Source organism: Pelobates fuscus, chromosome 3, assembly GCF_036172605.1.
Source record: "Pelobates fuscus isolate aPelFus1 chromosome 3, aPelFus1.pri, whole genome shotgun sequence".
NCBI classification, from domain to species: Eukaryota; Metazoa; Chordata; class Amphibia; order Anura; family Pelobatidae; genus Pelobates; species Pelobates fuscus.
The window spans coordinates 232,868,172-232,883,985 of NC_086319.1; the positions used below are offsets into that span (position 1 = coordinate 232,868,172).

Sequence of the window (15,814 nt, forward strand, 5' to 3'; positions counted from 1 at the left end):
AGACCTTGGTCCCATCTCTACCTGCCTGTTGTGGTTCCTCACAGGACCAGTCTATGAGGACCCCCACTTCGGGTTCCTCCCGCCGCCTCAGGGAAAGACGGCTAACCTCCTCGGATGCAGCCTCTACTCGGCTGCTGTAACGCTCCTGCTGCTGAGCATACTTCCTCTCTTTCGCCAACCGGAATTCTCGGTCCAGCCTTGTGTTTCGCTCGGCCATGACCTGGTTCCAGATCACCCGGCGTGTCTCCATGGGTATATCATCCCCATACTCGGCCACTCGCTGCCTCACCTCGGCCAGCCAATCATCTCCAGAGCCAGAACCTTCCATACTAGTCTGCTCCCAGGGGCGCTGCACGACTGCTAGCGTTGCCCTCAATTTGTAAATCCAAACGTACTGTGTCTCCGAGCTGCTTTACCTCGCACTAGGACGCCATCCCACCGCTTGCCACCAATGTAACGGATCGCCTGGCACCCCGACTTGGTACCTCCGTTAATGGATGCTCCTAGTGCTTCCTGAGGACTCCAAGCACTCTGGCAGACACCATAATCACCGAATCCAAGAAACCTTTAAATTCTCCCAAGCATATGAATGCTGTAGACCATTGAATAGGAACCATACGAATAGGCTTGTACCCCTAGCAGTCAACTGGAACAGCATACAATAAATCCTTCCCCCAATAATGAGACGACACATCACTTTGAGGTTAAAACAGGAACTCTGGACTGGCTCATCCAGCCTGGCTTTTATTACACTTGTACACTTACAGGCCACACCCAGGGGGAGGCATAAAATAACCAATCACATACATGGTTCAGCCCACACATCCCCTCCCCTCAGATAACATTAAACTCAATTATCCGGTACACTTTTTCAGCCAAGTTCTGGATGTACCCCAAAACCCGGGGGTACACCTTTAAATCCAGCATCGCTGGATAGCCCTTATTCAGGGGGACAACATATCCAAAATTCAAGTAATTCGGATGAATGGTTCGTGAGATATGGGGTTCCAAAGATTTGACCGACCGCAGGGGTAAAGTATCCGAAAACAGTTCCATGCATTTTGGCCCTGCGGTCGGTCACAAACAAGGGAATGAAAACAGGCGAATTGCCTGTGTTATAGAGCCTGGAGAGGGTTTGAATGAATTCCCTTGTTTATGGGGTTCTTTCTACCGAACGGCGGGTCATTCGGTAGTTTCCATACGAATTTCTGGAAGTATGGAGGTCTCAGCGGTGTTTGCCTAGTCAAGTGTCCGATTTTAGTTCCAGACACTCGACGGCAAAACACCGCTGTTCGGTAGTTTAAGATGGCCGCCGCCACGTGTTTGTTTCCCGAATGGCGGCCACCCAGAGGACAAAGAATACATTACACTGATTGCCAATTACCCGTTTGCAACATTGTTGCAAACTGTAATTGGAGGCACACTTATTCCTGGGTGGTCTGGTTGTTCGGTAGTTTCACTCAATATAATGAATGGAGTGATTCTACCGAACAATCAGATGAATGCTGCATACATATCCCAGGTTAAACTTAACACACAAATACACATATAATATTACAGGCAGTACACTAGAATATGTATCACAGTCTTAAAGGGACAGTAGTCCCAAAAGTCCCAATATGTCCATAGATGCTGTTAAAAGGGCCAGTAGCAGCAATATACAGTACAATATGCCCCAAATAACCCAGGGGCCATAGTCAGCAGGTAGGAGGCTAGCAAACAGGCTTCTCCAGGGCCCAGTGGCGAGGTTGGTTTCGCCACACACAGGAGTAACAACACTTGAGGGAGGAAAGACCAGAATTTCAGTTTTGGTCAAGTTTAGTTTAAGGAAGTGGGCAGCCATCCAGTTAGAAACAGCAGAGAGGCAGTCAGAGACACTAGTCAAGAGGGACGGGGAGAGAACAGGAGAGGACAGGTAGATTTGCGTGTCATCTGCATAGAAATGATATTGGAAGCCAAATGAGCTAATGAGTTTACCAAGGGAGGCAGTATAGATTGAGAACAGTAGGGGACCAAGGAGCTGAACCTTGGGGAACACGAACACAGAGGAGTTGGGGAGAAGAAGCAGTGCCAGAGAAAGAAACACTGAAAGAGAATTATATATATATATCTATATACACACATACACATACACAATACATACACACACAATATTTATACTGTGTGTGTATTTATTGTATGTGTGTGAGTGTATAAATATATAAATATATATATATATATATATATATATATATATATATATATATATATATAAACACACCCAATATACAGATTATACAGATAATGACAGCACTGTTAGCACTGTTGCATCACATTTTCTTATTTCTTGTTTAGTAGTCGGAATGTTTCTCAGTTTATTTTCAGATTTTATATCTTCTCTGTAATGTTCTTAAACCCATGTGGATTCCAATGTTCATTGTACAATGTATAAAAGGACAGTGAATTCCTAACCGTGTGCTATTAACCGTGTGCTATTAATCAAATGTGACATGGTCTTTGTCTAGGCATAAACCAAGAAAACAGGAAGCTTTTTTTTTTTTTTATCTTATATTGAATAACTGTATTGTTACACACAAAAATAATAAGAAGAAACAAGAATATGAGTAAAAACAGGTATTATATCCTTACTGGCTGGTTTATATCATTCATGCACAGTATATACAAAACTAAAATTATATTGTGTGCAAGAATAACAATAGCATATGAACTGGGAAATAGCCAGATTGTTAAAATAAACCCTCACATACTAATAAACAAATGGAACAAATATGGGCATTTCTTAGATGCTATTTAGACTATAGTGAATGCAACAAAATAAAATAAATAAAAATAAATAAAAATAAACGCATATGTGCTTAACTCCAAAGTAAAGGAATTAAAACACTAACACATTCACTACCAACCCCATGTATAAACTGGGTTAGTTTCCTATTGCCTGTGCATATGCATATATTACACAATATTTACATTTATACATCCTTCTATGAACTTTAAAATGACACAGCTCTTTTGTCCAATCCTGTGCTACTAGCTTGTTCTATGTAAAATCCTTTACATTGTTCAGCCTTCGTTCCTGCAGAGAGACGTCAACTTAAAGCAAACATAAAGACAAAAGAGTGGTGATGAAATGTTTCGAGACCAAAAGCTTTCTGAAACAAAAGGATGACTACCCTACAGTTATATGACTTGAAATAGCTAAATAGTTCTTTGACTGATAAATGTTCATGTTTTATATGCTAGCGGTACAAGGAGGCAGTTGTGTAATTGTCTTCATGAAGGGCTGAGGAGGGAGAAGGCCAGTGACACATACAGGGTTATTCAATAAAGTGAGAATTGTAGGGAACTCAAAGTGAAAACAGAAAGAAAAGAAATTGGTTTGTCCGAAAAATGTGTTTGGTTAAGATGGATCAAATGGCAGCTATGTGGCATTTCAGTTTAGGCAGATTTTATCCATGCACATATAAATACTAGGTATATATTTTGTAGTACAATTATAGTTGTATTTTCTCTCCAATTGTTTCATAGATCAATTGAGAAGAAGCATGCAATAGAGGAGAAAAAAGGAGGAGTAGTAAAAAATCCATATTTTTATATTTTTAAACATGTGCACAACGAGAATATTTGGTTTGGCCGAACCATTTTTTCAACGAAAAAAAATACATTTAAAGGAATAGTCAAATTTCGTCCATATGTCAGTTCAGCTCAGCAGAATTTCAGTACCGAAAAACTGATTCAGGAAACGAATGACATAAAAAGAAAGCAAAATTGGCCAATCCATGTATTGCTAAATATATAAGTAATATAACTATTATGTATATATTTTGCGATAGCAGTTTTTCACCATTTGGTTCACAGATCAAGTGAGAAAAACTAACCAATATAGGAGCATTAAAAAAAATCTATATTTATATATTATGTTGTTTTTTTATTTATTCTGCTTTTAATTTTTACATTTTGATCAAGCCAAGGCAAAAATATTACACAACACTACAAGTCTGAGCTTATTTACATATATAAACAAAAGAGAGAGAAAAACAAAAAACAAGTATTGTCCCTCTCACTTTTCTTTTTTTAAACAATTTATCTCACTTCATATTTTAACAGATGTCACAGCATCCATTAACTACTTTTTCCTTCCTTTTCCCCTCCCCTCCTAATATTTCATCTCTCATTGTTATCGCCCCTCCAAATTCTAACGCTTATCCCTCATTAAATCTCTACCTAATACCTATTACCTTACTTGTTCACCTACCTCCCCATCCCATTAATAAAATCCAAGACAAACCAGCACTAAAAACAGTCACACACCCTTTCACCCCCACTCTTCTCCCTATGGCCCAGGTACACAATAGTACAAAGTATAAACAAACAACTTTAAACATATTGGTACCATATAACTGTGATTCAGTTGAATTAATTTAGAGGCGTCACTCTCTATTTCTTCAGTTTGTGGAGTGATTTTATTTTCAACCATGATATTCAGCAAAAAAAGCAAGAGCTCTAAGATAATTTTGTTGAAGAACATTTTTACAGCAGATTTATATGTATGATGACCTCCAACGAGTGAAAACCATACTCATATACCTTGCCACCATCATAACTTGAACACATAATTTTTCTGAGAAAAAATTAGATCTTCTTGAATTAGATCTTCTTCAGTATAAAAAAAGAGAACTAGAGGTATGTGAAATAGTAATGGGATTAAAATGGATTAAGACAGTGTTATAGTTATCTTAATTGTTATTGAACTGATTTACCCATTCATTGCCAAAACTGTATATACATATTTTTACTTTTGTTTGCATTGCAAAACAAAATTTACTCCATAAATCCTCAACTACCTCCATTTTTACCAGCTTGAAGAGGGACACATTTCTCTGCCAAGAATTAATTCCACCAATATTATGTCTATATATGTCCTGAAAATGAGAACTTGACACCCTTCTTCAAACATTAAAGACATTTCAAAGATCATACATGATCTAATTATTCTAGCTACAAGGTTATAATATCCAAGACATGTATTACTGATTATAACCTTGTCTAATGAATTATTACATCTGTCTTGCTTTGTGTTCTTTACTCCCAAGTACCATCTTTCTTGAATAAATTGTCATTTCCAGATACCATAGCCTACATTTATAAAGTGCCATAGAAAAAGAATGTGTTATCTCACTGTGATATTGGAGTAAAGGTGAAATGTTTATTGACTAAGCATGCTGCCATAAAGTATAGGTTTCTAGACTTCTTCAGTCTGACTTGAGAGCAAACCCAGTAAGTGGTCTTGAAAGCTTTCTCTCCAGTCGGTTTTAGCCAATAAAGAAATAATATATTCTCCAACTTGAAAGTTTGACAGCTTGATCATTCCTTAATTTAGAATCCAAAGTTTGTGTAAATATTTTTTTTTGTATTACTATATGGTATATGGCATTGTCTTTCCATCAGTGGTATGTGCCAAACAAGGTACATCTAATGAGACCAGAACCTTTTTAAAGAAACACTGCCACTCTAATAAGATTTTCAACTCACTGAAATTGACAAAGGGGCATGACTGTTTTTGTAACTGTTTAACCCCAAAGTAGCCCAACACAGATGACACACTCAGGCTATCAACAGCCATGCAGCGAAATCTTCCTCATACTGCGGAGGCAGAGAGGAAGTAGCTTGAGGGACATCTGTGTCAGACATCAGAGGACCCACTCCTGAGGTAAATTGTTGCATAATGAATTAAGAAATGACGTTAAAACAATACTCACACACTCCTGGCCCCAGAGCAACATTAATGAGCTGAAGCTGGTATGCTGTTGGGAGTGTTCCTGTAAGAATCCATTTCAATTTCTGAAAGAGAAAAAAAGTGTAATTCATAGGTAATACTGATATCTGAGTACTTGTTGAGCTAAGAATTAATATTAGAACTAGAAAGATCTGTTAACTATGAACTATTGGTATGGAAACAAACAGAGGTGGATTAAGATTGCCCTAGACCCTAGCAAGTTTGCCAGATTGGGGCCTCTCCTAGAGGTCTGCACTCTGTTTCTTTGAGTCTTGTAAGTGTGTGAGTGCTTGAAGGTTGAGTGTTTGAGACTGTGTGTAGTGACTGAATTCTGTATGTGGAAGAGTCTGAGTGTTGTGTTTGTAGGTAAGTCTGAGTGTGACTGTGAGTGTTGTGTCTATAATATTTGAGTGTGTGTGGATCCCTTCCTGCTTGCCTTTTAGCAGGAGAGGGTGAAATAACCGGTGACCAGTGGAGTCCATTCTTTTGCAGGATTCCTGGAAGTTCAATGAGGAACACTGTGGACTGCACCAATATGAAGGTCAGAACACTTTAAGAGCTCCATTGCAGTCCAGGGATAAATTAATGTCTCAGAGCACTGGCAGTGGCATGTCCTGAGTCATCAAGAAGCATCTGATAGAGTTGCAGACCACAAAGCTCCCTCAAGCAGGTGAGGAGGCACAGAGCAGAGCATGGAGATATAATGATCTGGAACTCATGGGTCATGATGTGAACTGGAGTCCAATAGCAGTCTCAGTTAGTTACGCACTAGATGACAATAATGAGGTTGAAGTCTATTTACAGGTTTTGTGTATTCTCTTTCCACAAAAATGTACATCAACTGTTTTATATCTTTGTAATGTTTGCAAACTTGTTGAATATTATGTAGCAAAGCAATCACACAGAATAGCTGGAGGCATCCATAGACAGCAAAGAGAAAACATGCCAAACCACACAAGCAATTTAAAATACAAAACATGAGGTGCAGTTTGGATGCAATCAATTATGTTTTATTAATGTTACTGCAATACAAGTTGTGGTCCAGCAGTCATAATCTGTTCAATGCAGGACTGAACTGAGCTAATAGCAGAATGTAATTTGCAGCAGCTTCTGCTCACTTACAAAACACTTGCTATGTTAATTGTGATTTCACACTTGACAGAACCTGTTTGCCTTTAGGTAACTTTCACTTCATAGCACACTTATTCTTTTATCAGTATGTTCTACTTAATGTTTCTAACACTCTGAATAAAAACCTCCAGGTTATCACTTGAATAGATGTGCTTCAGTTAACCCTTTCTGTGTTAAGTAACAGAGTAGTTCCAGTTTAAATCATCAAGAAGGTTAAATGAAAAGAAAGAAATCTACCCATTACTGTTATGTGTTTTAAAATATCTTTCCTTGAAAACAAAAAGAAAAAAAGAGCAGAAACTAAGAAGATCTGAGAATATAAGGTAGCAATTCAAATAAAAACCTGACAATACCTATGTTTAGTGTAAAACCCCGCAAATGATATACCATAAATCAAAATGTAAAGGAGTACCTCTCACTCCAAAATGGGTGAATAAGGAATATGAAAAAGGAATAACGTTGTTCAAAATAATAGAAAAAGAAGAAAAGAATGCTGAAGAAAATATCTGTTATCAAATAAAAACACACCCAGTGAATATGTTTCAAATTAGTAAAACACTTGGGCAGGCTTCTAGCGGAGCCACCTTTGGTTTTGTTGATTTGAGCCCCTAATGGAACTATTGCTTGTCAGCTATACACTAAATATACAGTTTTTCTAGACAATTAGGAATGTCTCAAATATTTAATCAAGTTATTTCTAGACAATTAGGAATGTCTCAAATATTTAATCAAGTTATTTCTTTGATATATTACCTTCATTTCATTCCATGTTTTCTCGAGTTTCTATGCCCTAGAATGTCCCCTTAAAAGTTTGATTTATCATTTTGCTATATATATATATATATATACAGTATCTCATAAAAGTGAGTATACCCCTCACATTTTTGTAAATATTTTATTATATCTTTTCATGTGACAACACTGAGTCCTCTTCCACTCCTCCAAGACGACATCACGGAGATGGTGGATGTTAGAGACCTTGAGCTCCCCCACCTTCCATTTGAGGATGCCCCACAGATGCTCAATAGGGTTTAGGTCTGGTGACATGCTTGGCCAGTCCATTACCTTTACCTTCAGATTCTTTAGCAAGGCAGTGGTCGTTTTGGAGGTGTGTTTGGGGTCATTATCACGTTGGAATACTGCCCTGTGGCCCAGTCTCCGAAGGAAGGGGATCATGCTCTGCTTCAGTATGTCACAGTACATATTGGCAATCATGGTTCCCTCAATGAACTGTAGCTCCCCAGTGCCGGCAGCACTCATGCAGACCTAGACCATGACACTCCCACAACCATGCTTGACTGTAGTCTTTGTACTCCTCACCTGGTTCCCGCCACACATGCTTGACACCATCTGAACCAAAAATCTTTATTTAAAAATTGCACTTGCCGATTAGTCATTGGTGTTTATCTTAGTCTCATCGGACCACAGGACATGGTTCCATTTATCCATGTCCTTAGTCTGCTTGTCTTTTTCAAACTGTTTGCGGGCTTTTTTGTGCATCATCTTTAGAAGAGGCTTCCTTCTGGGATGACAGCCATGCAAACCAATTTAATGCAGTGTGCGGCGTATGGTCTGAGCAGTGACAGGCTGACCCCCCACCTCTTCAACCTCTGCAGCAATGCTGGCGGCACTCATATGTCTATTTCCAAAAGACCACCTCGGAATATGACGCTGAGCACGTACACTCAGCTTCTTTGGTCAACCATGGCGAGGCCTGTTCTGAGTGGAACCTGTCATGTAAAACCGCAGTATGGTCTTGCCCACCATGCTGCAGCTCTGTTGCAGGGTCTTGGCAATCTTCTTATAGCCTAGGCCATCTTTATGTAGAGCAACAATTTTTTTTAGATCCTCAGAGAGTTTTTTTTTTTTAACTAGAAGATTGGATACATTTAAACAAAATGTTGACATTAGTGGAGGAAAACATAAGTGGCAAACAGTACTATTATGCAACCTTTAAGATTAAGTTGTATAACATGTAGTATCCATTCTGATGTGAGCTAGTTAAGTTTGTATCCCTGAATCAGAGTGTGTCCCTTCCAATGCTAGTCAAGATATCTGCTACAGCTCTATGTGTTGCTGTCTAGAGTCTATTGCAATTATTTTTTTTTGTTAAGCAATTAGGGAGCAATTTGCCACCACTCGCAGACTGCCCTGGAGATTTAATGATGCTGAATTTATAGTTCTCTCAGCTTACCACACAGAATGGTTATCAATGTAAAGATGTCAATTAAACATTATCAACTTGGCTGAGGAGGACACAGTCTGTCCCGGCCACGGTGAACAAGTACGGCACTACAATATATCCGCTACATTTAGCTGTTTAATAAACAGAGTTGTAGGGGTTATGTTTAGAGCGGCCTGTTATAAAACGGACCGCAGATATTGGTCCAAAATAGAAGATTTGTAAACATTTTCCAGGCCAATTTAACTAGTTTATCTTGTTTAATCTAAAACCTGCAGTTCCCTTGTTAATTAACCCCCGTAGTCCTTAGACACTTCTTGTAAGATAAACAGCATTTTCCCTAAAACCTATAACTAGTTCTCTTTTCACGTCACATGAAAGGGATGTGCATACATTACAAACAGTGAGAATAACTCTGCAACCTGTAATCTCAGTCTCTGCCAAAAGGCCGACAAGAAAGATGGAGAAAAAAAAAAAAAAAAAAGACAACAGTGGAGGTGTTTTTGTCACATGAGAGCAAGGTTACTGTAATCTTTCCATCAATAAAAGCAAAAGGCCTTCCTAGGTTTAATGAATGTAAGAGCATTGATTGCTGGAGGTTTGACAAGTCTCAGTGTCACTTGATGTTTTCCCGTTTTAGGAGATGCCGGATGATCTCTTCCAACTTTTCAACTCTTTTTAGGACGTCGTGGCAGCAGCATTCAGGACCTTTACATGCACCCTTAGATGGGGGAGTTGTGCTCTGGGCCAGTCCTTCACTGAACAACTTTTCAGCGATGTTTAAAAGCCTGGTGGAGTGCAGCTGTTCCAGGGAAACGGCGTAGATGCCCCCATTCACACCCAAGACTGTTAAGGTAGCCACTTTCTGCAGAATTAGCTAATTTAACAGCTCACTACACTCCGCAGACCACTTTTCTAAAACCGGTGTCACTCCTGCAAGGCTGCACTTTACAATCTGCACAGGGAGCACCAGCGAACTCTCTCGTATCGGATGGAGGGATGAGAAAGGCAGGGTTTCAATGTTTCCATAGTCTACGTATATGAATTTCGCAGCACATTCAGTGGTGTTCAATACCAGTGCTCTGTAAAACTGCCCATCAGCTGTGAACTGGGCACATCACATTTCACCAACAGATGGTGTAAATCTCCCACCACTTCACTCTGCGTTACAGTAGCCAGCAATGTCTACCAACACTCGCTGAAGCCTTTGAACTCTCGTCTCATCAGCTTTGATTTCTTTAGGGAAAATAAAAAACAGGTCTGGACTGATCAAACTAATCATGCAAGCTTGTAATGCTTCATTTAGTGGCAAATCTATAGATTTCCACTGCCGGTTATCACAAACATCTTCCTGCCGTTGATTAAGGGTCATTTTATTCACTACGGAAGATTCTTTGGACAAATCCTTCACCTGTTCAACTGGAGAAGTTTGTTTTGCGACAGGCAAAATGCTGCTACCGGATGGATCTGTAACTGCAGGAGCTTCCCCATTTGCAGAATATCTATTTGATGTAGTCTCCCTGGGCGAGGTGTCTGGCACACTTATTTTATGTACTGATTTAGAGTCGCCGCTTGACATTCTGTTTTTCCTGTCGTCATCAGAAATGGCTGCTCCCTCCCCAATAAAGACATCGCTGATTAGCTTAATGCTCTTTGTATCCACAAGTTCCACAGAGTAGCCATCTTTATGCTTACTAACCGCGTCAGCCTGAAGCTTATGGCCAGCTACACACATCTGAAACTTCTCACATGATTCTCGCCTCCTGTTCTTTCCTATAGGCTTTACACCAGCCAAACTGCATTTGACTGCTTGAAAAGGAAGTTCCAAAAATTGTGAGGGCATTTTGCAGAGTTTATCAACAGCCACTTCCTCTACATTCCCATAATCCAAAAAGTTTACTTTTTCCTTCTCAGTCTTGATAAGCTTGATCACCTGTGCCCGGTACCAATTTTTATCACCAGAGAAAAAGGAGCAACACAACTTCCCCTGCTTTGGATTATAATCCTTGGACTGATGCTTCAAGCAATGCTGACTCAGTAACCTGTTCACTTCTCTGAGCGACGATAAATCTTTCTCACTGCAGAGTTGGCAGTAGAATTCTCCTGGGTTTAGCAGCACACAAACTGCAACTTCAATAGGACGTCCAATAGGAAGCTCAATCCATTTCAATAGCAGCGAATCTACATCGTTAGGCTTCCTGTCTTCTAAACTGTGAGATTTGGCACTCATGATCTCTTTTTCAACTGCCATGCCAGCCTTAATCAGGTAAATTGAGATTAGAAGTTCAGGATTCATGGACACATCCAGAAGATCCACAATCAAGGAGAACTCCGCCTGTGCTACCACTTTAACCGTGATTATCTTGTTGGCAACTAGCGTCATCATGGCAGCTGTAGCCTCTTTAGACCACGTTTCAGAGGGAGGTCTAACACCTGCTAAACTGCACTTTATGGCTTGTAAAGGTAACATCATCATACTGGGGAGAATGGGTCAGAGTCTGGAGACAGGTAAGATCTCCACATTTCTATAATCTACGTAGCCAACAAGCACAGAATCCTGTGATGTGTACTTTAGAATGCTAGTTCGGTACCAGCGGTCATCCACTGCAAACTGTGCGCTGCACATATCCCCCACAGCTGGGACAAAACTAGGGCTGACCGGCATTACTTTGTAATGTTTGCTCATGCTGTCCATGAGCTCAGCAAGATCTTTTGCATTCTGCAGCTGCTGACAGAAAAAATCCTCTAGACTCTGAGTATCTGTGATGGCAGCATTGAAAACATTTCCTACAGCCACAGCAATCATTTTCAGTGTCTGGGTCTGTGGCTGTGATTCATTGCTGGGATTCTCACTCTTCCCATCAAGGAGTTCTTTGTCTTTCTCCAGAAGTGGAAGCTCCTGTGTGGGATTGTGATTTTGGATGGGGCTTTTCCCTTTTTCGGTAAACACATATCCTTTCTCTACAAGCAGTTTGGCCATATTCACTCCTGATGGTAAGAAAATATTGACCCCGTAAGGTTTTCTCAGGAGCAATTTTCTAACATCTAAGAGGCATTCGGGGGTCCACCCACAAGACGGAGCAGAGATGCTTGCTAATGAATATTTAATTGCGGCTGGTGGAAGTAGTTCCAGGTCTTTATGCATCTGCTGTAGATCACTGAATGACACGGCCTCCTGATTCCCATAGTCAATATAAAGGACCTCATGCTGACTTCTGTGTCCTGCATAAACACTCTATACCAATGCTGATCCTGGGAGTATTTAGCGACACACACCTCCCCGATGGCTGAGGTATAGCCATTCTGGATGTTCTGTGGGTTTCTGTATATGTCATTTAATGCCATTGACATCTTGAGCAGAGATTCCACTGATTTGGTGTTGTAGATTTGAACATAAAAATGACATGGGTTTGAAAATTCCACAACAAGTCCCTCAAATTGCCTCAGAGAGTTTTTTGCCATGAAGTGCCATGTTGAACTTTCAGTGACCAGTATGAAAGATTGTGGGAGTGATAACACCAAATTTAACACACCTGCTCCCCATTCACACCTGAGACCTTGTAACACTAACGAGTCTCATGACACCGGGGAGGGGAAATGGCTAATTGGGCCCAACTTGGAGATCTCCATTTAGGGGTGTATTCACTTATGCTGCCAACAGTCTAGACATTAACCCCTTAAGACCGCAGGGCGTTCTATGCCGTCCCTATTTTGGTGGCTCTAAACGCCGCAGGGCGGCATAGAACGCTCTACGATCTTTTGTACTTACCCGGTCGCCGGCGATCCCATGCTGGCGATTACGCTATGGGGACTTACCTGGGAGCCCAGGGAGTCCCCTCCATCCTCTTCGGCCCCCCTGGGCCATGTGATCGCGAAGTCCTTGCGAGGACCTCACAATCCCATGGACGGCATAGCCGTCCAAGGCAATGCCAGCAGGGGGAGTGCCTGTAATGACAGGTACTCCCCCTGCTGCCTGAAAATAAAATAAAAAATGTTAAAACAGTGTAAAATGAAATTATATATACTTAGATCATATATATATTTATTATATATATGATCTAAGCCAAACTGCTTGTAGAGAAAGGATATGCATTTACCGAAAAAAGGGAAAAGCCCCATCCAAAATCACAATCCCCCACAGGAGCTTCCACTCCTGGAGAAAGACAAAGAACTCCTTGATGGGAAGAGTGAGAATACCAGCAATGAATCACAGCCACAGACCCAGACACTGAAAATGATTGCTGTGGCTGTAGGAAATGTTTTCAATGCTGCCATCACAGATACATATATACACACATAAATATACATACACTGTCTACGTGTATTTTAATATTAATATATACATAATTATATATATATATATTATTATCAAAATACACGTACAATGATATTGATTAAATATATATATATATAATTTTAATTATATATATATATATATTTATATATAATACAAAATAAATATATAAATACGTTAAAAAATCAAATTAAAAAAATAATGAAAAATAAATAGATAAAAAATATACATGCATGCGTAATTTCGTTCTAACTGTATTTTAAAATTAATATATATATTCATATCAAAATACATGTTGAACGAAATAATATATCTATATATAAATAAAAATAATTTTAAAAAATTATATACATATATATATACACATATATATATATTTACACACATATATATATATATATATATATAATAATTCTACGTATATATTTATGTAATAATTTTACATAATTAGGTAATTTTATTAATTACAATTTGCAGGACCTGCCTGAAAACCCAGGCCGAAAGTTCAGGGAATTTAATTTTATAGCACTATATTTAACCCTGTAACTTTCCAAGACACCATAAAACCTGTACATGGGGGTACTGTTTTACTCGGAAGACTTCGCTGAACACAAATATTAGTGTTTCAAAACAGTAAAATGTATTACAACGACGATATCGTCAGTGACAGTGACATTTTTTTGCATTTTTCACACACAAATGGCACTTACACTGACGATATAATTGTTGTGATACGTTTTACTGTTTTGAAACACTAATATTTGTGTTCAGCGAAGTCTTCCGAGCATAACAGTACCCCTCATGTATAGGTTTTATGGTGTTTTCAAAAGTTACAGAGTCAAATACAAGGCTTGCGTTTCATTTTTGTTCACATTAAAATTCGCCAGGTTGCCTTTGAGACCGTACGGTAGCCCAGGAATGAAAATTACCCCCATGATGGCATACCATTTGCAATAGTAGACAACCCAGGGTATTGCAAATAGGGTATGTTCAGTTTTTTTAGTAGCCACTTAGTCACAAACACTGGCCAAAATTTGCGTTCAAATTAGTTTTTTGCATTTTCAAATATTAACACTATCTTTGGCCAGTGTTTGTGACCAAGTGGCTACTAAAAAAGACTGGACATACTCCATTTGCAATACCTTGGGTTGTCTACATTTGCAGATGGTATGCCATCATGGGGGTAATTCTTATTCCTGGGCTACCATATGGTCTCAAAGGCAACGTAACCAATCTGGCGAATTTCAATGTGAAAAAACTGAAATATGTAACACCCGAAATATTTGACCCTGTAACTTCCCAAAACACCATAAAACCTGTACATAGGGGGTACTGTTTTACACGTGAGACATCGCTGAATACAAACATGTGTATGTTACTGCAGTAAAAGCAAACAGTATTTTGACATTCACAGTTAAAATGTCATGTGGAACTAAAATTTAACAATTCTTATTTTCTCCCATTTTTTATATTTTGTTCATATTAAATTATGTTCCATACCTTAATATTTGATGTTAAACTAAAGACCTGTTTCCCCTGAGTAAAATGATATATAATAAGTGTGGGTGCATTTAATATGAAAGAGGTGAATTACCGTTGGACAGACATATAGCGCAAATGCCAGGTTTTGTTTAAGTTTTGTTTTGATCACAACTTGTACATTTGGCTGCGGTCTCAAGGGGTTAATGGCTGTGTATTGAGTTATTTTGCGGGGACAGCAAATTTACACTGTTATACAGGCTGTACACTTACTACTTTACATCATAGCAGAGTGTCATTTCTTCAGTATTGTCACATAAAAAAGATATAATAAAATATTTACAAAAATGTGAGGGGTGTACTCACTTTTGTGAGTCACTGTATGTATAGGCTAGCCGAACACTGGCAGTAAACCAACGGCCTTGTTGCATCCAGTGCTGTATGCATTAGTGAAAAAAAGTGTAAAACTGGTGCCCTCTTAGGACTTTATACAAAAAACATGATTACATTACATTAGTGATTCAATGTTTTGACCCCTCCTCTGATCTTGAGAAAGGCTCAATGAGGGACTGAAATGTTGATCCAGTAATGTTCACTGTTTGATTGTTTTGTTAATTAAAAGCTAAAATAGTTTTTTGTATGAAGTCCTAAGAGTGCACCAGTTTTTCACACACACACACACACACACACACACACATATATCATGGAGTTGCACCTGAGGATTACTATACTTTATCGCACAGTACAAGGTTTAGCATCAACATTTAGTAATAAAAACCTTATTCAGGACAATCGTAGCAAAATACATCACCCATGTCTACAGAGAAAACAAATCACCACATTTACTCATTCTCCTGGGAAAAGTTGCCAATTCAGAGCCAAGCTAATTCAAAAGAAAGACTACACTACAGAGAACCCTGAAGTTAACACCTCCTATCATGAAGAAGTGCTATTA

The 15,814-nt window shown here is 39.1% G+C and overlaps 1 protein-coding gene and 1 pseudogene across 1 annotated transcript in view; one reads left to right on the forward strand and one right to left on the reverse strand.

Annotated features, from left to right (window-relative positions):
• Nucleotides 1–15,814, forward strand: part of GRM3 (glutamate metabotropic receptor 3) — a 322,057-nt gene that overhangs the window by 145,107 nt on the left and 161,136 nt on the right. The window lies entirely within an intron of this gene.
• LOC134601726 (tudor domain-containing protein 1-like) lies at nucleotides 10,243–12,548 on the reverse strand (annotated as a pseudogene).